Raw genomic sequence first — 24,155 nt, forward strand, 5'->3', positions numbered from 1 at the left:
GGGATTCTGTGCTGTGGCATCTAGTCCTTGGTGGTTTGAAAGAAATGGCTCCTCAATTCATTTGCCACCAGTTGTCTCTGTGGAGGAAAATGGGAAAAGACTAGCATACTATAGGATATTGAATTTCATAAAACACAGTTGTTTGTTTGTTTGTTTATTTTTTGAGGCCAATATAGAATTCCTAGATTTTAAGATATTTTTCCCAGGAAAAGAGGCCAAAAATAAACCAAAACCCCAAACCTATCATCATCACATCATATAAGAAAGGACATTTGAAAACCAGAATAATAAATTAAAAACAATAAATAAAATAGGATAATAGGGCAGCTCTTTGCAAGAAAGCACCTAATTCTCCTCTTTTACAAAATTAGGTTAGATTTAAACTATTTTGAATCAAGAAAAATTATAACATAAAATTTATTGATGTCAGTTTGGGGAATTTTTATTTGTTAGTACAACATCAGGAGAAGCTTGACTGTCCAGCTTGCTTCACACTTTATTTTATCACAGTTACTGTTGATAGTGCATTTCAACAGGTATGTTGATGAAAACAGCATCAACCGTCAGAGTAATTCACACAACATGGAATATTCTGGTGAATGGAGAGAAGGGGGTAAGTTGTTCAGCTTTTAATTCTGTGGCCAGGCCAAGGAGAAAGCAGAAGTCATAGCTCCTGCGACTGGTTCACGTACCAGGCCAGGGCTGCACAGGACACTTACTGCCCACCGTGGATCAGGTAGGAATTTGATAGGGATGCTGTACATGATAAAATCTTTCATCATGGCCTGGGCCAGTATTTAAGAGAACCACTCCTCTAAAGGAATTATCCTGTTTGGTTCTCCAAGATAATCTAAAGGCAGAGGCACAAAGGCCCATTGTTTTCTCCAGGGCAGCTGTTTATTGCATCGGAGCTAAGGAGGAGCGTTGGAAGCCCGCAGGCCTGTGGCCTAGGTGCTCAGATTTGGAGGTGGTCCTGCTGTTCCCCCTGGTTATTTTCTTCTGATTCTATCTTGTGGGAACTTTGGGCAAACTGCATTTTCCTCCAAGCAGTAAAGTCTAAGCTTTACCTTCTACTTGGTCTCTGTGCCCGGGAGTTTTTGTGAGCTCTCTGAGTGCCTGGGAACTCGGAGGAAAAAAATGCCCAAGAGCAGCCTGGGAATTCCCCAGCTCCCCCAGGCTGCCTCTCTCATCGGAGGGAACACCTAACTTCTGCATTTCCAGGGCCATGCTGGGGAAGTGTGTGTTTTGGCCTCTCTGGAGGAGGGCACATTAGCTTCCCTTGGCCTGTTTACATTAGTTTGGTCCTTTCTGCCTTTGATTACACATGAAGCCTTGGGGTGGGGGATTTCCCTGTTTCCATGGAGTTCACTCCTTCCTTTTGTCTGCCTTCTCAATTTTTCCACCTGGGGAAGAGCTGCCTTCTCCACTCCTCCCGTCCTTTTAAAATACTTTCCTTGGCTTAGCTCCTTGTCTCATAGACTTTGCCTAGTGAGTGAATCAGTTCACAATCAGGAAGCAATTCCTCTGTCTCCTAAAATTCCCTTTTGCTATGTTCTGTGACTATTAGACCTTTTCTCATTTGTCCATCACTGCCTTAGTTGTCAGTACTCTCCTTTTTTTTTTTTTTTAAATTTATTTATAATTTTGGCTGCCTTAGGTCTTTGTTGCTGCATGCGGGCTTTTCTCTAGTTGCGGTGAGTGGGAGCTACTCTTTGTTGCGGTGCATGGGTTTCTCATTGCGGTGGCTTCTCTTGTGGCAGAGCACGGGCTCTAGGCACATGGGCTTCCGTAGTTGTGGCTTGTGGGCTCTAGAGCACAGGCTCAGTAGTTTTGGCACACGGGCTTAGTTGCTCCGTGGCATGTGGGATCTTCGCGGACCAGGGCTCGAACACATGTCCCCTGCATTGGCAGGCAGATTCTTAACCACTGCACCACCAGGGAAGCCCAGTACACTCCCTTAAGAAAGGGAATAGTCTTCCAAGCCCAGAGGCTGGATGGCTTATCGGAGCTTGTTGAGCTAAAGTGTTGATGCAGGATTTCTTAGTTCTTTAGGATGTGTGTCTTGGCTGCTCAAATAGAACGTAAACCTATTGAGGGTAAGAGCTCCAGGTTCTTTCTTTCCCTTTCCTCCAGCCAGAGGGTGATCACCAGTGACCACGTTTGCTGGTGAGGTTACCTCATCCTTGCTCCCAAGGTCAGCCTGACTACTGAGAATGCAGGCACAGCCAACAGCCTCTCTGAGGCTGACCTCACTGTGTGCTCTCTAAGATAACTGGTCACAGGAGTGCTAGAGAAAACCCTTTTGCCCCCAGGGGCAGTGGTAGAAGGCCTGCCTCAGACCTCTTTGTTCTGTTGTGGAAGCCTCCCTTTTCTTTTTGTTCATTTAACACCATGAGGAGTCCTATGCCCTTTGAAGCCTTTTCTTTCTTAAAGGTTCCTGTAAAGCTCAAGTGGCCTTTCCTTGGTGGTAAGAACTTTCCCATTTCACAGCTTTCCCACTCTTTGGAGAGTTTCTCTCTTGCATCATCAGGTAGATTTTTTTTTTTTTTTTTTTTTTTTAAACCAGTGGACCTAGTTTTGTATAGTGACTTCTTCTGTTCTCCCAGCCTTCTTTCAGCTGAATGATCTTGGTGCTTTTTCTCCTTTTGGAAGAACCTTGTCTGGGTCCCTTGAGCTCCCTTCCAGTTCTACTAGTGATGCTCCGCGGTAGTGCTTCTCTGCCTCTAGCCTTGAGTTCCTAGGCGCCCCCATCTCACTCCCATAGATTCCTATCTTTATGACTTGATATTGTGATACATTTTCTTCTGGCTTCTGTTTGGTCAGTTCTTAGATGACAGTCTATTTACATTCACATTTAGATCTAGAATCCTATTTTTGTGTGTGTGTGTGTGTGTGTGTGTGTGTGTGTGTGTGTGTGTGTGTGTGTTATGTGGGCCTCTCACTGTTGTGGCCTCTCCCGTTGCAGAGCACAGGCTCCGGATGCACAGGCTCAGCGGCCATGGCTCACAGGCCCAGCCGCTCCGCGGCATGTGGGACCTTCCCGGACCAGGGCACGAACCCGTGTCCCCTGCATCGGCAGGCGGATTCTCAACCACTGCGCCACCAGGGAAGCCCTAGAATCCTATTTTAAAATCTCAACGTTACAGAAAAAATCTGATTCCTTTGCCCCTAGCTTGTCCTCAGTTTAAGATTGCATTTTCCCTCTTTTGTCGCCCATCTGCTGGCCTTTGCAGTGGTTTTCTCTTCAGTTTCCCTGTGTTCTGTGCCTACCTCACTCCCACAGTCTTCCCCTCCAGCGTAGATCACAGAGGAAATATTTAGTTAGTCCCTGCCAAACATTCTGGCTGTGTTGTTTTGCTTAAGAAGACATGCAGATAAACTATTTTGATTCTTGGTCTTGGTGCTCCAGAGCAGATGTTCCTCCTATAACGGAGGTATTGTGGTCAGTTGGAAAGAGTGCTGGACTAGAGTTCAGAGAATTGGATTCTAATCCCTGCTGTGCTACTAATTTGCAGTGTGATCTTGCGCAAGTCACATTTCTATGTCTCAATTTCCTTTTGTCAGAAGGGACCTTATGATAAAGAAGACAGGAATCTATGGAGATAGGAACCCAGAGAGTAAGCCTGGGGGATCAAGGAGAGTAGATGGGCTAGAGGCAGAGAACCGTGACCATGACTGTCATTAGTGGAGCCAGAAGGAAACTCACATCCAAATATAGATAAAATGAATATGTCTAGTCACTTTGAAAAAGTATAAACTGTGATAACAAAGTGGTGGAAATTCTCTGACAAGGATGACTTCAAGAGATAACTGCCTTGTCCACCACTGGGGCTGCTCTAGGTCCACACCTGTTTGCTGTCACCCTTCAAGTGTGGGAGGCTTGGCCTTTTGTGGGTTCAGTTCCAGAATTCTGCCTCCCACCTTCTACCTCCTTCATACACCCAGAAATATTTGAAACTCAGCCCAGATCTTCACCTGGCTTTGATTTCCTCATCATGTGGAGAATGGTCCTTGGAAGTAGTAGTTTCCAGAAACCTTAAATGTTTGCTAACATGTCCAACTTCTGCATTTGTTGATCACTCCTTCTGTGCATGGCTGCGTTCCAGTTCTTGTGCCCTGAAGGTGGTATGGTTTGGTTCCAACAAGGAAGGGGGTGATATTTGGGGGATTCTATTACCAGGAACTAGGAAATAAAAGTAGACAAAAGAACTGAGAGATGCCCCCTTGGTGTTCCTGAGAGGCAAGTCTTTGAAGAAGAACAAAGTAGTTTAACGTCTGCCTATGTAAACCATAGCTCTCACACACATACTCAGATAGGCAGAGCTACATTTCTTCCTGATCTCTCCCTGTCCCCTTCTGAAATGATTCTGGGATTTAATCAGGTCTTGCCTAGTTTATACTTTTTCTTTCCAGTTAAAGATTTGTGTTGGTTTCCTCCAGTGCAGATTTGAAAGACAGTCTCCAAAGTCTTTTGCTGCCCTGTGATCCTTTGTCGGGCATAATCAGCAGAAACTTTGGTAAATGAGTTCAGAGGGATATTTGTCCCTGCAGGGTTAGTGATAAAGGACCTGCACTCACTGTTGCTACACCCAACCTCGGGAGGCTCTCAGGCTGCTGCACCTTGCTAGAGAAAGTCATGGAACTGAGTAGAGTAGTTCTGGGGAGAAGAGTTACATAATTGACTCTGTATGTGTTCAACTGGGCCTTCTTTGCTATTCTGCAATCCTTTAATTTATCTTAAGTCTCTGTGACATACACCACAGTGCTCCTTTCTCTCTTTCTTCCTTCCTTCCTCCCTCCCTCCCTTACTTTCTTCCTTCTTTCCTTCCTTCCTCTCTCTCTTTCTCTCTCTCTCTCTCTTTTTTTTTTTAATGCACTCTATATGCTCTGACTCCATCCTGACCCTGCATCACCAGTGAGGATACCTTCTACTTTACTGGGACTGTTAGAGCTAGATGATGTTGAGCTCTGGGATAGTTCCTTTCCTTTAGATAGCTAGGTACTCCAACTCATCCAGCTCCAAGAGAACAGGCATAAACATTTCCTATAGGCTCTATAGATGTGTTTGTTGTGAATGCCAGCATCATCTGGGCGAAATAATGGTTTGATTTGGGGCTTGATAAGAGTTGTGAGCCCATGTCTGACTATTTGGTACTTTCCCCCATCTCACTTGTTCTTAAACCAACTTGTCCTAGGAAGATGGCCCAACTGATAGCTGTCACGTAATGCCCGATGTATCCTCCCTGCCACTCCAGCCCTGGATACTCACAAACCCTCTGCCTTCCGTGTTTCTCACGAGTCATACCTCATAGTTCCCCTTCAGGTAGGTGTTTTTCAAATCCTACTCACATCCTCTTTTCTTCCTCCACTCTCTTTCTCTTCTACCTATTTTGCGTAGTTACCTTAAGAAATGCTCTCCTTGTCCCCTTCCCTCTTTGATTGTGAAAGCTAGTGAAAGCTAGCCCCAGTCATAGCTGATAAGCATGACACCAAGAATACTTCAGAAAAGAAAGTCACACATTTGGGAGTAAAATGAGATGATGTGAAGAATCAGTGCTATCAGTCTTCTCCTTGTGAATACCTTTTGGAATCCTTAAAAATACCTATCTTTCAATTAATCTGTCCTTCTTCCAGGACCACAATTTTGGGATATGTAAAAATTATTTAATTTTATTTCTCTTATGTTTTATTTTATTCCAAGTATTTATTTACACAGGTAATTTTTCTTGTATCTTTATATAAACAGTATTTTAGCCATGTTCAGTAATTAGCCTATTTGGGCATGCAACTACCATATCTAATATTGTTTCTTTGGGAAAATTTCTTCAACTTGTAAAGGTGACTGACTGACAAAGGAGTGTTCAGTACAAAAACAGTCTTCATCCTCTGGCCTCTAAGGGTGATATTGCTGTGGAAGGGGCCGACTCCATTCCTGTCATATGGAGAGGAAGAAATGTGCTTCCAAAGGAGGCCTGGTGCTCCATCAGGAAGCTGGGTCCTTCCTTTGGTCTGAGTCTCTGCGTGGTAGCTGGAGGTACTGGAGTGTGCCATTCCTGACTAAGCTCTTCTCTCTCCCTCTCTCTCTCTTTGTTTGTTTTCTATGTGTAACTTCAGGACATACTTTAGCTTAAAGCCTGAAGACGTCCCCCTACTTTGAATATCATGATCCAATTATGACAGGACCACATTCTTTTTTTTTTTTGGTGGTACACGGGCCTCTCACTGTTGTGGCCTCTCCCGTTGCGGAGCACAGGCTCCGGACGCACAGGCTCAGCGGCCGTGGCTCATGGGCCCAGCCGCTCCGCGGCATGTGGGATCTTCCCGGACTGGGGCACGAACCCGTGTCCCCTGCATCGGCAGGCGGACTCTCAACCACTGCGCCACCAGGGAAGCCCTGCTCCTATTCTTGAGTAGGATATAATACATTCTTGTTGTGTTGCTGTGTTAGGTCTTAAATGGAAAGCTTCTAGTTTGAAGCTGTGTCTATTTCCAGTGAGATAAATCTGCTGCCAACTTATGAAAACTGATGATGTCGCTGTGCTCTGTGTGTAAACTGTAGCATCTCTTTGTGGAATGAACAATTAAGGAAAATGGAACAATTTTTTGAATAAAATTCCAAGCTCTACTAGGTTCCAAGTGACTGAGAATTTCCTGTTAGAGTGGGAAAGTTTATCCATATGTTTTTGCCTGGGGATAGTATACGTCATGTAGTTCTAAAGAAGTAGGTCCGTAGTTGGTTACCTCTTCCTTTGTCTTTCTTTCTGTGGTGCCCAGAGATGGTTTGAGCTCATCTTTTGTTTCCTCTCTGCAAAGAGCAGCATGCATTTTGATCAAGGTACAGAGTAAAACCTATGGCCACAGGGCAGGGTGGAACTAATGATTTGTATAAAGAGCAAACCTTTCACCTTTGTTTCTCTGGTACCAGGCTGTAAGTAACTGAACTAACTAGCTCCAGACACTTATTTTGCAATTTTGAGGTGAGGATGGGCAAAATCCCAGAGGCTGGGAGGCAGACATGTGGCTACCAGAGAGATGACGTCAGCTGGTTTACTGGTGCTGTGGGGGAAGGGGGGATTCCAGGTGCTCAGCCTCCTTCCTGCACTTGGGGGCGTCTAAAGCCATCCCCAATCCTATTGGCAGACAAGGCCTTTGCTTGGGAAAAGGCTTCGTCTAATTCTTGCCTCCTGCTGTCCCCACAGGGACCTGAAGTTGGAAAGGGTCTTGTAACCTTGGCTGTGGGAACAAAGCTTTGAGGAGTGAACAGACGTGTGTGTCTCTGTGTGTCTGTGTGTATTTTGTTTTAATGCTGACAACTGATGAGGGTTTCCAAACTGGGGTTAGATATGAGAGGAGAAGGAGAAGCGTTGTCTGGGTTTTTGGGAATCTGTATTAGGAATTGCCTTTTTCTTGGAAGGGAAAGCAGTTTATGATTTAACTCACTTTTCAATTAAAATTATTTGATAATTTTCATTTGATATGTTTAATGTGTCTGCTTAGTATACAACAGGAAGGTGTTCCGAATCCCCTCCTTTCTACGTTCTGCTCCTTCCCCTACGCTTATCCTAGAACAGAGCCTCACAAAGCCATAACATGTGACAAATTGGAGAAAGCACATCTGCAGGGAAGATCTTCCTCTTTGCTCAGCCTTGCCTCTGTATGGGTTTCTGGGAACTGTGGTGGGGCTTCTTGGGAAGCCTACAACTCACAGTAGGAATGGAAGAAGCTTTGTGTCCTCTGGAGCATGACAAAGAGAACAGAGCTGGGAGGCACTGGAGCCTATGAAGCTCATCTGCTGACTAGCTTTGTTTTGCTGTCAGATGTTGGGTACCTGCTCTCGTTCCACCCTCCTCCCCCAAGATGTGGAAAAAACGGAAGCCCCTGCATGGAAGGCAGGTGGAAAAGCCACCAGCAAAAGCTTATACTCGGTGGTTCAGCCATCCCCATCCTGGGCCTGCCTTGGGTTCCTTTGGGGCCATCAGTAGCTTGGGTTTCTCTAAGACTTTTGCTCCTGTTCAGCGTAGCCACTGCTTACTGGAAGCCCTCTGGGGCCAGCCCAGCCTTGTTCTATCCAGGCGTCTTCCCACCACGGTACTTTTCTCGTCTTTTGGGCTTTCAGATATGAGGACCTTCAAGGTCTCTGAGCTGCTGAAGTCTTTCTTCTGAGAGCCTAGTCCCTCCCCTTCTGGGCCCAGGAAGCTGTGGTAAGCTCTTGGTTTCCTTCTCTGCTGGGCACTTCTGGGAAGCTGTCTGCATTCCTTTCTGCCTAACTCTCTGCCTCTGGGGCTCTGTGGGGTGCGGTTGCTTCGCGCCTCTGTGATGCAGAATGCTAGGGCAGTTCCATGGAGACCAGCCCCTGGAGGTAACCGGAAGTTTGAATGTGGAGTTGCCCTTTCTTGCAGTCCTGGGACCAGGAGCTAGCTTTTCATGGGGTGCGGTGTGGTATTGATTCTCCTTAAAACTTTCTCTGACTTGCTTCCCTGTCTCCTTGCCACTCTGGAAGGAAAGGGGTGAGGAGGAAGATTAGTGCTCGGTTTCCTGTGATCTTTGGCTCTGGAGATGGGTGCAGCCGATGCCTTTTGTGAGGAAGGAGCCTAATTAGAGGCAGGTAAGAGCATCTGTCTTCTGGGTGTCTTTCCAGTCTGGTTACGTTGACACTCTGGGTGGTGACAGCACATGTTAGCATCCCTTGGCAGGGATGGCCAGTCAGAGTCCCCACCTCCAGTTTGTTGGCTCCCTAAGGATGAGAAGCATTTTTGCAGTCCTCCGTGGCATGGCCTGTAGAGGAGTCTATGTGCTGACAGGTTACAGAGCCTTCCCATGGATGTCCTGCCTCTTTGGCACTTGAGAACAGATGGGGCTTAATTTGAAGCAGACCTCCCTCAAGGGCCCAAATCTGAAATGTACATTACAAAATCCCTGCTAGTTTTGGCTCTTCCTCCTTCTGCATTTCTTTCTTGCCTTTACCTTCCCATCACTGTCAGGGATTGTAAGCAGCTGCTGCTATCATGCAGACTGATCAAGACTGATCAGGATTAAGAATGGAGCTAAATATAACTGTCTAAATATAACTAAATATTACAGAGCATACTGCTCTCATGTGCTGAGACTCATCCTTAGGGAAGAAGTTGATTTGAACCTGTGATAGAGGGTTCAAACAGAATAGGTGAAAGTTGGGAGGAAATGGTGGGAAGGTACTTCAGGAGTTGGGGGAGTATTGATTCCACCCTTTCCCTTTCCCACTCCCCACACCCCCAACATTTCCTGCGAAAGGTCAAGGGCAAAAGATCTTGCTTTTCAGCCATCAAACAGTCAATAATACTAGCTGAATTTTCAGCTTAACCAACATTGTGATTCAAATATTATATAAAGCTTTTTTTCTCACGAGGGAATTTATCATCTATTGGGAGAGACAAAATTTGTTAAACAAATAGAGAATATAGAGATCTTAACTGTGTTTGGTTACTAACTGTGAATGTGTTTATAGTTCAGAAATAAGAAGGTTCTTGAAACTATAGGAAAACGTTTTTGGTGGAGGTAGGATATTTTCTGATCTTTGAAGGTTGAATCGACTTTATATAAGCAAAGGAGAGGTGTTCTGGTTGTGGAGAACAGCAGGGACATAGAGAGGGTGTGGCTTTCCAGGGTCCCTGTGACGACGATCTGCCTTGGTGCTCAGGGAATGGGAAGGGATGCAGCGAAAGTGGAATTTCGTGGGAAGCACTCTTGTGGAAGAGAGTAGGCTAATTTTGGAGAGGACAGAGATTGGCAGTAAGGAGACCCACCAAAGAGTATGGGTTGTCCGCAACTGGAATCGACAGGAAGGGGGTGAATCCTAGAGAATATTCAAAAGTAGAATAAGTAGGACCTGGACATGGGATATTAAGGGTAAAATTGAGGGGAGAGACATAGGATGCCAACATTTCTGCCCTGTGAGAGTTGACCATTACGATATCTTATGTTTATGAAGTGCTTTTCAAAGCACTTTTTCATTCAGTAAGTATCTTAGAGTTGTCTGGGCTCTTAGAGTTCATCTAATCTGGCTTCATTTTCCAGATGGGGAGATTAGAGCCAAGAAAGGAGAGGGTACTATTCCCAACTCACACAACTATTTAGTGGTATAATGGGACCTCCAATCTTGGCCTTCTATCTCCTAGGGGAAATTTAAGACGAGAAGCATGGAGGAAGGAGTCTGGGGTCAGAGAAAAGTACTGTCTAGTTATGTGACATTAGGTGATTACCAGTCTCTCTGAGAAAAATGAAGCTTATTCAAGAAGCTTCAGACTAGATCAGTGGTTCTACTACTAGGAACTCTTTCTGAGAACCACTAGATAAGGAAGTCGGACTCCTTGGGTCCTTCTAGTTCTGAGATTCTTAAGAGTGCATGAAAATAATGTATATGAAAAGTACTGAATTGGGTTTCCTCAGAGACTGTGGCTGGTTTCCAGGGTGGTGCATTTCTAAGGAAATTTCAAGAGTAATTTGTTTCCACATGATTTTCATGTTATATGCTGACCCCAGAACCTAACTACCGAAGAGGATGCACTCTGCTGTTAGTAGGCTGTTGCAAATATTTGAACTCAGTATTTGCAGAGTTATGGCTGTTTGTGTTATCCACATCCTCTCCCCACCTCCTCTTAAAATACACACACACACACACACACACACACACACACACGCACGCACGCACTTCTCTCCATTCCCCCTTTCCTCTTTCCTTTTTTATTTTTTCTCCTTAACTATTTTTCTAGTCTAATTCCCCTTCCTCCATCTCTGTTCTCTCCACTCCTGTCTGTCTTGTCTAGATAACTTCCTGTGTTGGAGCAACTTCCTCTCTTGGTTAAACTCAGACATGACTGCAGCATAGCACCTTGGAATATTCTGTTTTGTCTCTATTCCCTGCTGTGATGGCTGGTGCTCAGGGATCAAGCCGGAATCTGGGAGTCGTTCTGGACCCTCCCCCACCTCCACAGTCAATTGCCCTTCAAGTTCTTGCTTTCTATTCCAAGAGCTCTTGATTTCCTTCCTTGTGTTCATTCTCACCACCCCATACAGCAGGAGACAGAGCAGAGAGAGAGATCATGGTTGAAGAAAGAAAAATAGAGTTTGGGTCACCTTCACTGTCCTCCAAAACATTTTGCAAACCTCCGCAGCCCAATTTAGTCTCCTCTTTGCCTCTCACAGCTCTCACAGCTGTCTCTGGGTCTCTGACCCTTCATGATTGGCTGGTGACTATGTTTCTGTGGGCTGTGTTTGGAGAAATCCTGAGTCTGAAGAGGAACACTAATTTAATAAGCAGTGGTTACTCTCTTGGAAGCACATAGACACAGTCATGCCTCATTTTCTTGGTGGATTTTTCCTGAGTAAACTTCCCCTCCTCAGCTCCTGTGGGCCTTTTCCTTGGAAGAGGTGTGTCCCTGCTTTCCTGATTGCAGATGTTATCTGCATCGATGATGAGTGGCTGCAGTCTTTCATCACCTTGAGGACTCTTAACGTGGTTGACTTCCTTTGCTTGCTTGGGTTTGAGGAGAGCCAGTGTCTCCCAGTTATAGCTTCTGGAGTCCCACAGCTTGTGAGAAGTCTTCTGCTGGCAACTGCTGTGCTGGGGACAGTAGTCCTTGACCTTTTGTGTGGTTTTTTTTTTTTTTTATTCTGCCCTCTTCCTAATAATGCTGTCATTAGCAGCGTTAGCTAACCCGTTACATGGGTATAGACAGTCATGTTCACCCAGGTAAGGAATATAGGGTTTCTGAATTTTTTTCTTTACTTCAAAGGCTAAGTGGTACTCAGATATGTTCTCTGACATCCCAGGAAGTAATGCTCAGGAATTCCCCCAGATATGCTATTCTCAGACTTCCAAACAAGCTTCCTCCTGTTTCTGTCCTTCAGGATCTTAAATTGCACTCTTCTCTCTCTCCACGTTCCTCTGTTTTTCCTCTCATCATCTCACCCATTCTCTGTGTTGATCTCTAAGTGAATGAACGTTTATAAGCACCTCTTTTTATACAAAAGGCAAAATAGTTCTATTTTACATAAAAATGGGATACACCTAGTGTATGTATTGTTAAGGAAGGAGCTAATCATTGCATAAATTAGAAACTTCTAGGTTCCGATCCCTGGGGGAAAAGAGAGAGAAGGGTTTAAAAAATGGCATCTTCTACCATAGGACATTGAAGTTAATTTAGTAGGACACTCATCTGTAGACCAGGGCCACCATCCATGTCCCTAGGATAAGAACTGAATTTTGAGGGGCCACTGCTCTTCTCTCCTCCTGATTCTTCTTAAGTCCTTAGAAGCACTGTAGTTTCTCATTACGGGGGGTATGCTGGTATGTATATGTCCCAGCAATGCCTGACGGAGCTGAACTGCTGCATTCCTACTGTCTAATGTTTCAGTTACAACAGTCAAAGCCGAGTCCTTGCTCACAACAGCTATCAGATGACAGCTTAGTATAGAAGGTTAAAGATCCACAAGAATTCACTCATATGGTTAAAAACATCACTGTAATTCTGATCATGATGAACCATGGTTTGGGGAGATGATGGGTAAGAATTGTTTAGATTCCTGAGCTTCTCAGCGTCCTCACTAGAACTTGGATGGTCAGAGCCCCAAATGAGAGGTTCTGATGTGAGTAGTGGAAGGCACAAGGGCAGATCAGGCAGGACTCAGCTGTCTCTTCTTTCTGTGAGCTTTATTTATTTCCTCTAGCCACTAGTTCCCAGAGATGACTCCATGGGGAGTAAGTCATGGGGTATTTTTTTATCTTCCTGTTCTGTAGGGGGACTTAAGAGCTTCATGAACCAGAGATGTTATCTTATTTCTCAATTTAAGGGACTCCACAGACTTGATTTTCTTTTTCCCTTCAGCATACTTGCCTGGGATATTATTAGGACTCCAGTTACCCCTGGGTCTGCAGATATAGTGTGTGTCCCCTGGATACACTGTTGTTCTAACCAGAATGGAGCAAAGTAAGACATGGACCTCATTTGATCTGGGCTCTGTATGTTGGTCAGTAAACTCAAAATCACATGGACTCATCAGTTGACTCATATTGAACCATTCCTCAAGTGTCTTTCACTTATACCTTTTTAAAAAATTCATACAGAAAGTTACAAAAATTTACTTACACCATTTTCATCCTGTTGTCATGCAGTTTTTTAAAATAAACTTAAGTGTAAAATGATATAATCTTGTTATACTTAAGCAATGGTTCTAAGTTTGTGGAGGCCCTTTTTATGGAATTATCTCTAATATGTTAATTTTCCCTCCCAGTTAATTTGTAATATGCGTTTTTTTTTTTTTTTTTTTTTTTTTTTTTTTTTTGTGGTATGCGGGCCTCTCACTGCTGTGGCCTCTCCCGTTGCGGGGCACAGGCTCCGGACGCGCAGGCTCAGCGGCCATGGCTCACGGGCCCAGCCGCTCCGCGGCATGTGGGATCTTCCCGGACCGGGGCACGAACCCGTATCCCCTGCATCGGCAGGCGGATTCCCAACCACTGCGCCACCAGGGAAGCCCGTAATATGCGTTTTTGGTAAGCATGCCTTACCCTAGTCATTGATAAAAAAAAAAGGGTGACTAGAATAGGATTAGAACAGATGGGAATGTCCAGACTTCTAGGAGCTCCAGAGTACTCCTTCGTAGTTGATACTGATCCATTTTGCTCTTCCATTTGGAGCCAGCTGTCCTGAGTTACCAGATTGTGCTACTGCCAGTACCTTCCTGTTTTATCCATAAGATCAAGAGAGATTTTTCTGAAGTCCAGATAAATTGTGTCCTGGCATTCTTCGATATATGTGTGTGCATATGTATGTGTTTATTTATGTGAAACATAATATATATCATATGTAAATATATATTATGTAAATATGTGTGCATATTATTTTTAAAACCCCCAGACTATTATTTATAGACCACTTACTATCTATTGCTGAGTGTTTTACATATATTACCTCCTTTATTCCCTACTGTAATTCCATGTTAACTTTATTAAATAAAAGTAATGACTTTTTTTTAGCATGACTATTTAATCTCCAGTGATCAGTGCTTCCTTCTTTATGTCCTTGCTACTTTTCGTGTTTCATATACTCTGTTCTGGAGTTTTGCCTATGATATTGCCTATTTAATAAATACTTATTGAGCATTTGCTGTGTGTAAAGAAACACTGCATTATAGACTGTTGGAAATTCAAAGATGAATAAGAAATGGTCCCTTTGCTCAGAAGAGCTTATATGTGATTTAAAATATGAAGGCATAAACAATGGCTTAGTGGGGGGGGGGGAAGGGAAATCAAGAAAACACACTAAAAGAGAGTCCTGAGTGTGAATGGAATGCTGAAACTAGCCCACCTACAAAGTGGAACGCTGAAGCTAGCCCACCTACAAAGTTCTAAATGGAAATCTTTAGAAGCCAGGTTCTAACATGTTACAACCTGTTTACAAAAATGGAAGGTATCCATTTGACTGATGGTTTTAAATCCTATCCCACACTTTGTTGGAGTGTCTGCTTGAGTTTGAGGGTGAGGAGAGGCAGACCTGAAAAAATGGTCCACTTTTGCAATCTTTCATTTAAAAATATTATTAAAATATAGAGTATATGTTTTTTATATGTACAGTTTAAATGTGAGTATTCATGTATCTACCACCCAGCTTAATACAGAAAACATCACCATTAGCTTTGAAATCTATGTACCCTTGCCAATAATTGCATTAATTTTAGAAAATAAATATATGTTACATTGTAGAAGTAAAGCAGTAACCATGTGGCATATTTAGAACTTAGTAAGAAGGAAAAAATTGCTAATGTGGTTATTGTTTTGGTATAATTTCCTTTTTCGCTTGTATGTGTTTTCTACATTTTAATGTAGTTATAGCTTTGTCATGCAAAATTAGCATTGACTGATACTGTTAGTCTTCACAGTCACTTTTTAAATAAATAATACTTGTATGTATTGCAAATTCAAAAAGTACAAAAAGATGTACAGTGAAAAGCAAATCTTCCTCCTACGTTCTTTCTCTTTTCTTTCCCTAGAGCCGATCACTGTTACCAGTTTGTGGATTATAGTCATTTCTTTTAATGGCTGCACAATTGTCCATCTAGTGCAGTGTTTCTCAGACTGCAGGTCATCATTAGTGGGATGGGGAATCAATCTAGTGGGGCTCTACAAGCTTTGTTTGTTTTCTTAATGAAATAGATTAGGATAGAAAATGGCAGAGAGCATCACACATAGTAAAGATATGTATTAGGGCTTCCCAGGTGGCGCAGTGGTTGAGAGTCCGCCTGCCGATGCAGGGAACACAGGTTCGTGCCCCGGTCCGGGAAGATCCCACATGCCGCGGAGCGGCTGGGCCCGTGAGCCATGGCCGCTGAGCCTGCGCGTCCGGAGCCTGTGCTCCGCAACGGGAGAGGCCACAACAGTGAGAGGCCCGCGTACCAAAAAAAAAAAAAAAAAAAAAAAAAAGATATGTATTGTTTGCAGAAACTTTTTGGTTTAGTTTTGTATACATAACACACGTGCACACACGCTCTCTCATACATGCACACTCTGTATTACTATATAAAATTTATTTTTTAGTATGGGTAGTGGTCATAAAACACTTGACATTTACCAATTTAGTAATTACTCACATGGAGTTTGTTTCTAATTTTCATTATTATAAATAATGCTGGGAACATGCGTTTTTTTCCCCTCCTACTTGGGCATTTTATTCTTAGGACAGCTTCCCAGAAATGAGGCCACTGAGTCAAAGGATATGAGCATTTTAATTGATCTAGCTAAGATGCTTTCCAAAAGCTATATCCCATTTACTATTTAATAAATGCCATCTGTACTTGGTTCAGGATAGGTTATCTTTATTTCAATACAGACATTTTTTTCTATGCATAATATATGTGGCATATATATATATATATATTTAACAAAATGGGATAATTACTTTTTCTCCAAATAATATAAACTGAACACTGCCCATTTTACTAAATATTCTCCTACACACTGTTCTTCTTATTCTGGGGCAGCTTTCCTTGGAGGTGGGGTTTGAAGGGTGGCCACTCTTGCTTCTCAAACTTGAGTCATTCTTACCCATGTTTATGATATCTACCACATATACTTTTATTTATTTATCTTTAAATTAGCTTTTACAAGACTTTTTATTTTTAAATAATTTTAGACTTGCAGAAAGTCTGCAAAGACAGTACAAAGTCCGCTAATCTAACATAACTATGGTATACTTATCAACTAAGAAATTAACATTGGTATGATGTGAACTATAGCCTTAATTGCATTTCATTAGTTTTTCCCATTAAGGTCCTTTTTCTGTTCCAGGGTGGAATCCAGGATCCCACATTACATTTAGGTGTTGTGTTTTAGTCTCCTCCAGTCTATGGCAGTTCTTCTGTCTGTCCTTGCCTTTTATGACCTTGAGACTTTTGAGGAGTACTGGGAATGTATTTTATACAATGTCCCTCAAGTTGGTTTGTTTGATGTTTTCTCATAATTAGATTAAGGTTATGGATTTTTGGGAGGAACACCACAGAAGTGCAGTGCCCTTCTCATTGCTTCATGTCAGGGGTACATGATGTCAGTGTATCTTATTACTAGTAATGTTAACTTTGATCACTTGGTGAAGGTAATGTCTGCCAGGTTTCTCCACTGACAAGTTCCCTGTTTCTGCCTTTGTAATTAATACATATTCTGAGAGAGATACGTTGAGGTTGTGTAAGTATGCCATTTCTCTTTAAACGTTTCCCCACTAATTTTAACAAAACAAAACTAAAAGCAGGGCTTCCCTGGTGGCGCAGTGGTTGAGGGTCCGCCTGCCGATGCAGGGGACGCAGGTTCGTGCCCCGGTCCGGGAAGATCCCACGTGCCGCGGAGCGGCTGGGCCCGTGAGCCATGGCCGCTGGGCCTGCGCGTCCGGAGCCCGTGCTCCGCAATGGGAGAGGCCACAGCAGTGAGAGGCCCGCGTACCGCAAAAAAAAAAAAAAAAAAAAAAAAAAAAATCGTAATGAAAACTAAAAGCAAACAAAAAACATATATACCTTCTTTAGCATTGGTCTACTCAATGACTTCAGTGAAAATGGAGTTAATAGCTGGTTATCATTTTTTTAAAAATACACATTAAGATAAATACAAGAGCATTAAAAAATTTTTTAATGTTCTTACACCACTTGTAATCATCTTGTATATATGTACCACACCTTGAAAACCTTGGACCACCCTGAGGTGCTAAGCACCAAATGGTTTAGGTTCTGTGGTGATACTGTTGATCCCTTATTTGTTAGATCAATTAGTTGGTTGGTTTCTTTAGTTCATATGTTAAAAATTTATTAATTGTACTTGATACCGTAAACTAGTCTTCAGAGTTAAGACATAGTCTAGTAGGAGAAATGAGCTGGATAAGCCTTGGTGCACTAAAATACGAAAATATGAACTAAATATCACTAAAATATGAACACGGCAGATGCAGGAGTAGTGGACTGTTCCAGGGAGTACAGGGGGTGGAGGTAGAGAATCCAGTCCAACCTGGGAAAATAAGGGGAGACAGTATGGAGGAGGTGATATGGCTGGACCCACATTTCCCACAGCTTTGCCCAGATCTTATTCTAAGGGGTACTCCTTTCTGAGGCTCAAGGTATTTTCTTGGTTATATCATGGAAAAGCTGTTTGAGTGCACATTCCTCTTATTCCTCCATCTCCTTTTCCTTCACTTTGCACCCTACCTCCCTCATCCTGAAGCTTTAGTCATGACGGGTAAGATCTTGGTTGAGCTTGGAGTTCTGAGCCAAGTAAACACGAGAAGCCCATTCTGGAAGGGTAAATGGGGCTTCTAGAGGGGGTCTGGGATACTGCCTCCTTGGTCCAGTTGTTCCTGGCCCCAAGACTGTGTTTATGTGGCCCAGTGTTAAAATGCTTGGACTTAACAAGGGGCAGTGGTCAGGGGCCTGTGGATTTGAGAGAGTCCAGAAATTACCCCATATATACACTCTGTGACAGATACTCCAAGGGACTAGATCAAGGCACTGAGTAGCTCGTGTCCTGGGGATCTGAACTTGGAGCCTCATATTGAGTGGTGTGAGCTGAGTGGAGGTGGACTGGGGCTAGAAGGCTGGTGCACAGAAGGAGAGTGTGCTCAGCCCAACATGAAGATGTCCAGTAGCTGCTTCACCACAAGGCAGTGGGAACTGGGATAATTATAGGCTGAGCCCACACTTTCTGAGTTCAGAGCCTTAGGGTCAGAGGGGAGTAGGTGGGGAAAGGGTCGGAGGCAGGTGGGATTAGGTCAGGAGTAAGGACCTGGAAGAATTTCCTACCATAAAATGCCAGGACTTGAGCAAAGAATCGGTATTTTTCTGTTTTCCCAGGAAGGCTGTGAAGCAAAGTATGTGTAGCAGTGGCCAGCACACTGGAGGTCCTGCCAGCTGTGGCTCCCAGGCAGAGGAGGGCTGGAATTGCCATCTGGAGGAATGCGTTTGTTTTGTTGATGCAAAGGCCCTGGTAGAGCCCATGAAGAGACTGCTTGATTGGCAGTCAGCAGATTGTCTTCCAAGAGAGCTTCGTTAGATATTGCCAGTGCTTCTGCTTTGTAAAGGCTGCTTTGTCTCAGACTGGTGGCTAGGAGTGAGTCCCTGGCAGAGCTGCAGTCTTCTTCCAGGCACTTCCCAGGCCATTTCCTAATCTCCCCATCCTGTGTTTGGTGCCTTTCTTCTCTTAGGCCAGCTGCTCTTAGGCAGGGAGTCTGAATCTCCCATCTTTTCCTCTAGGAAAGGTTGCCTTATGTTGGTGATGGTCTTCTTCTATCTGATCCCCAGCACATGACTCCAGAGCCCCATGGGGTTCTGCTGAAAGGATTAGATGGAGGCTCTGTAGCTCCTGAAACAAGAAGTCTTTCTGCTGCTTTGGACTCATTCAGAAAGCAAGGGGACTAGGGTGACTAGGATAGAACCACGGGTCTGGGTGACTGCCAAAGAACAATGCAGTAGGACATTGAAGCTAGAACGGACCATTGGAGAACAGCTAGTTCCAACAGCCCAATAGCCCTCTCATTATATGCGGGAAAAAGCGGAGGCCCTGTGGGGGACAGGGACTTGCTCAAGATCTCACCGCCCTGTAACCAGGACCTGGACTCCAGTCTGATGACTCTTTTCTCTACTCCTGAATTTTTAGTTTTCCCTTTCTTAACCACATTGCCACTCATAGGTAGAAAAGGAAAATTGTAAAGTCCTAAAGAGCTCTTGCGTGAACCTGCCTCCTCACATGGCACCCAGAGCCCAGTGTAGGAAAATGGGCAGGACATGTGGGTAGAACTGGGTGTCTTCAGTGGACATGCTGCTGGACCCCAGTCTGGTGGGCATCTGAAGTTATACTGTACCTCCTAGGCATTCTAGGATCCAGCCAGTAATGTTGAGATAACAGCTTTCTTTTCTTTTCGTTTTTTTGGTGGTATGCGGGCCTCTCACTGCTGTGGCCTCTCCCGTTGCGGAGCACAGGCTCAGCGGCCATGGCTCACGGGCCCAGCCGCTCTGCTGCATGCGGGATCCTCCCAGACCGGGGCACGAACCCGTGTCCCCTGCATTGGCCCGCGGACCCTCAACCACTGCGCCACCAGGGAAGCCCTGCTTTCTTTTCTTGAATTCCAATGATCCCAAAGTAAGGAGTGACTTTATTTTTTTATTTTTATTATTATTATTATTATTATTATTATTATTTTTGCTGCATGCAGGCCTCTCACTGCTGTGGCCTCTTCCGGACGCACAGGCCCAGCGGCCCTGGCTCACGGGCCCAGCTGCTCTGCGGCATGTGGGATCTTCCTGGACCAGGGCACGAACCCGCGTCCCCTGCATTAGCAGGCGGACTCCCAACCACTGCGCCACCAGGGAAGCCCAAGGAGTGACTTTAAAAGATTTATTCTGCTCCTGTGTTTTCAGATTTGGCATTTCAGTTTTTAAAGGGGCGAGAAAAGACTATAATCTCTTCTAGTGATCAAATCTAGAACCTAATGATCATATACACACATATATATTAAAAATATATATATATATATAATTTTTTTCTTTTCTTGAATTTGAGTGGATAGACTATGTAAGTCTATCCACTCAAATTTCCTCATTTAGTGGAGGGGACAGCTGTTTCTGTGGGTTTTTTTTTTTTTTTTAAAGAGTCTTTTTAAGTGATTCATTTATTGAACACATTAATTGGTCACCCACTCTGAATGAAATATGAAAGTAGATAGACTTCAAGGGTCTCACAACTGTGGGGGAGAGGGAGTGCAAGTAGCAGTGATAAAATGATATAAATACCATGATAAAGGCATCCTAAACTGCTGTGGGCTTGCAGAGTAGACAGACAGATCCTGCCAGGAGATCAAGAAATATTTCATAGAGGAGGTGATGACTGAGTTGGGCCTTGAAGGCGATTTGGTTTTGCTAGTTAGGGAAGGAGAGGCACTCAGAAAAAGGTAACAGTGTGAGCATCTGGGGAGGGAGAGGAGAAATGCAGTTTTCAGAGCACCAGCTGGTGTGTGATGGTTGTGCCTGTAATGGAGTGGTGGTTGTGGGGGAATGTGGCAGGAGAGGAAACCAGAAGGGATTTCAGAGTTTGGTGGCGATGTCTGTCACGGGAGAGGTTTGGGCTTAGGCACACTGCTGTTGCTATTATTTAGGCCTTCATTATTTTTCCCCCAGACAGTAGTTTTCAGTTTCTTTTTAGTAATGGAAAAACATTTTTTCAAACAATATTTACACCCATCTCCAAATTATAAAACATAAGATGACTTTTTAAAGTAAAAGTGTATTTTCTGTAAGCACAGTGACCTGCACAGTGGAGGTGAGAGAAAGCATTTTTGTCCTTGAATGGAGCTGACCCTGGAGAACCTTCTCATCTGTGGGCGTTGAGCCATTCCTGCATCCCGCTTGGTTTGGCAGTGACACTGGTGCTGGAGTGCCTGTGAGTGGGCACTCTGGGACTGGGAAAGGCTGTAAAACCCTGGAGCACGTCCCCGGAAGAGTGACCTTACGAGGAAAGTTCTGGGAAACAAACCACAGAGAGACTTTACAGGAATTTTTGGTTGAGCCCACAGGCAAGGCACATGAGGAAAAGATATGTAATTATAGTTTGTAAGTCTATGAAAAGATACAATGAGTGACGTGAAATGGCTGTTTCTTCCTGCTGGACAGGAAGAAAGGGGGTTTTATGCATTCATTCAGCAGATTTTTATTGTGTGCCAGCCATGAGATGGGCCCTGTACTAAATGCAGAGAATATGGTGGTCAGCAAAACTTTCAAGGTTCCTGCTCCTAAGGAACTCAGGGGGGAGGCAAGTAATCGCACAAATGAGCATTTGCAGGTTATGGTAAGTGCCATGGAGGATGAGTCCTCATCTAGACTGGAGGATCGTTGAAGACTTTTCTGAGGCGGTGAGAGGCAAGTTGAGGCCAGGTGAGCAAGATTCAGCTGGGTGAAGGCTAGGGTGTGGGGGAGTGTCCCAGCCTGGAGAAGATCTGACACTTTGGGGAACTAAAAGGAGGCCTGTGTAGCTGGCACCCAGAGCGGGAGGGCAGGAAATGTGCTGAGAGGAGACGAGGCTGGAGAAGGATCATGCTGGGCCTCATAGGTCCTGGTAAGAATTTAGATTTTATCCTAAATGCAGTGGGAAGCCATTGAAGTGTGCTAAGCAGGAAATGACATGATTTGGGTGTAAAAGGGTGATTCAGACAGCTCTGTGGAGAATGGAGGCGTGAGGGCAAGAGTGAAAGCTGGGGCGATTAGAAGGTTTGCGCAGTGGTTAAGGGGAAAGACTGGGGTGGCAATGGAGGTGCAGAAAAACGGACAGATAGAAGATAAATCTTGGAAGTAGAATTATTTGGAGTCGGTAAGTGGATTGGCTGCGGGGAGTGGGAGGTAGGGATGTGCAAGGATATCTCCTGGGTTTCTGGCTCAAGTCTGCATGTGGGCCTCCCAGCAGATACTAGACCACATACGGCTGTAAAAGCCCTGTCCTTCCGGAAAGGTCAGGTGGGATTGATCTGAATCCAGCCTTGCAGAGGCAGCAGCAGGATTCAGCTGTCCTTTCACTCTGCCCAGTTCAAGGAGCTTATACACAATAGCAGCACCCAAGCAGCGATTTCAGTTCTCCCACTAACGCTGCCCTTACTACGTCCCTACCTGGCCCCCCCAGGGGAGGGCCCTAAGGAACCGCTGTAACCCCGGTGTGCCACTAGGGGGAGCATGGCCTGCATTCTGTGTCTGGTCTGGAGGGCTTTTTGAAGTTTGCATTACTTTAGAGACTGACTTGTATCAGCTTTAGTACTCAACCTAGTCCCTTCATGCTGCTTAGAAGAATGCCTGACATATGGTAGGTGCTCAGTAAACATTAGTTGGTATTAATATTATAACTGTGACTATTGTCTTGTTGTAGAAATGAATGGGCATCACCTCTGCTTTCTCATCACGGAGACTGGGCAAGTGGAATGTGCATTTTCGGCATCAGGGGCAGAGCAGAGGGCTGCCTGCTGGGAATGGGATGGGGGAGAAGTTTAGTGATTTGATGGTGTTGCCCTTGCCGTTTCATCTTGTCTTCCTTTGCAGATGGGGGTGGGGGACACGAGGGCCTACGAGGAATTCCTGAGTTGGTACTTGGGTCAGGGTATTGGGTTGCGTATTTCTAGTAGGTGGTTGAGTATGCCCTCTTTGAAGCTCTGATTGCTTCACTGAAGTAACAGTGCCCCCCACTTAGGCTTTGTGCCATTCTGTTATTTCCTGTTGTATTTTGTGACACGCCTCCTACCTTACCTCCTGACATATATTTACCTTTTAAACTCGACTGAATTAAAATCTTGTTTTAAGAAATTTGTGATATATTGGAGATTAGTCAAAAACACAGACATTCTGCAAGGGATCTCAGCATTAAAGATTCCATCAGGGGCTTCCCTGGTGGCGCAGTGGTTGAGAATCCGCCTGCCGATGCAGGGGACACGGGTTCGTGCCCCGGTCCGGGAAGATCCCACATGCCGCGGAGCGGCTGGGCCCGTGAGCCATGGCCGCTGGGCCTGCGCATCCGGAGCCTGTGCTCCGCAACGGGAGAGGCCACAACAGTGAGAGGCCCGCGTACCACCAAAAAAAAAAAAAAAAGATTCCATCAGGATCTCTCTAGCACTGTTTTGGGAAGCAGCATCGGAAAATGTCTTCCTTGAGCCTCAGTGTCCTCTTCTTGGGGGCATACCAACTGCCCCAGGTTTTTGTTTGTTTATGGTGAAGAGCAGCTGAAATGAAGTTCTTAGCTCAGTGCCTGATTGAAGGAGAGTGCTTTCACACACCTCTTATCATGCTCATCCCAGCCCCCTCACTTGCCCAAGGGATAGGTTTTATAGGTGGAAACTGGGAGACTAGGTGATTTGCCCAAGGGCACGTGGCTGTTGTGGAGCCTGGCACTGCCTGATCTTCTGACCCCTGCTCTGTCTGGTGCTCTTGGAACTACTCTGCTTAATATACGGAAGAGAGTTGAAAGGCTTGGGTACTATTTCTAGATCTGTTATCTTCTGGTTTTGTGACCTGGGCCAAGTTATTTGACCTCGCTTTTAGATTTTTTTAAAAATCTGTTAAATTTGTATGATAATACCAATCCTAACTCTGGGTCTCTTGGGTTGAACAGATGAGCCAAGATTTGTAAGAGTACTTTGGAGAAGTGTAAGGTAATTTATAGCTATAGGGCAGGACTTTTTTTCTCTAATCTGTGCACCTGTATGTTTCACATCTCATGGAGGCTATCGTAGAGCCTTCAGGCTAAAAGATGATAGTAGGGCCTTCTGACTCAGAAGGAGTCTCTATCTTCCCCAGGGAACCCAGCCTTGTATCTCATAACTGGCTGTCAAAAAAGCTGTTAGTTTGTAAGATCAGATGGCAGTGTACTTTAGCTAAAGTACCAGACTAGGGGGCAGCGGACTGGTCTCTACTGTTAGTTCTTTGACTGCCAAACTGGCTTTGTAACTGTGGACTAGATATTTGATCCCTCTGAGCCTTAGTCTTCCCATCTGTAAAATGGTGATAATGATATCTATCCAGTATACTTCAAAAGGTTTTGGGGATCGAACAAAATAGTGCATGTAAAAGAATATTACAAAGCAGGGGACTTCCCTGGTGGTCCAGTGGATAAGACTCTGTGCTCC

General features: G+C 44.5%; 1 protein-coding gene across 12 annotated transcripts in view; it reads left to right on the top strand.

Moving 5' to 3' along the window:
• DENND2B (DENN domain containing 2B) overlaps positions 1–24,155 on the top strand; it is a 178,963-nt gene that overhangs the window by 45,603 nt on the left and 109,205 nt on the right. Inside the window, exon 1 of one of the 12 annotated variants that reach the window (XM_067038667.1) lies at positions 5,196–5,323. The exons of the other annotated variants lie outside the window; for them this stretch is intronic. The gene's annotated coding sequence lies outside the window, so the exon portion shown is untranslated. Of the gene's footprint in view, positions 1–5,195; positions 5,324–24,155 lie in introns of those variants that run through there. 12 annotated transcript variants of the gene reach the window in all.

This window comes from Kogia breviceps, chromosome 7 (genome assembly GCF_026419965.1).
Source record: "Kogia breviceps isolate mKogBre1 chromosome 7, mKogBre1 haplotype 1, whole genome shotgun sequence".
Lineage (NCBI taxonomy): Eukaryota > Metazoa > Chordata > Mammalia > Artiodactyla > Physeteridae > Kogia > Kogia breviceps.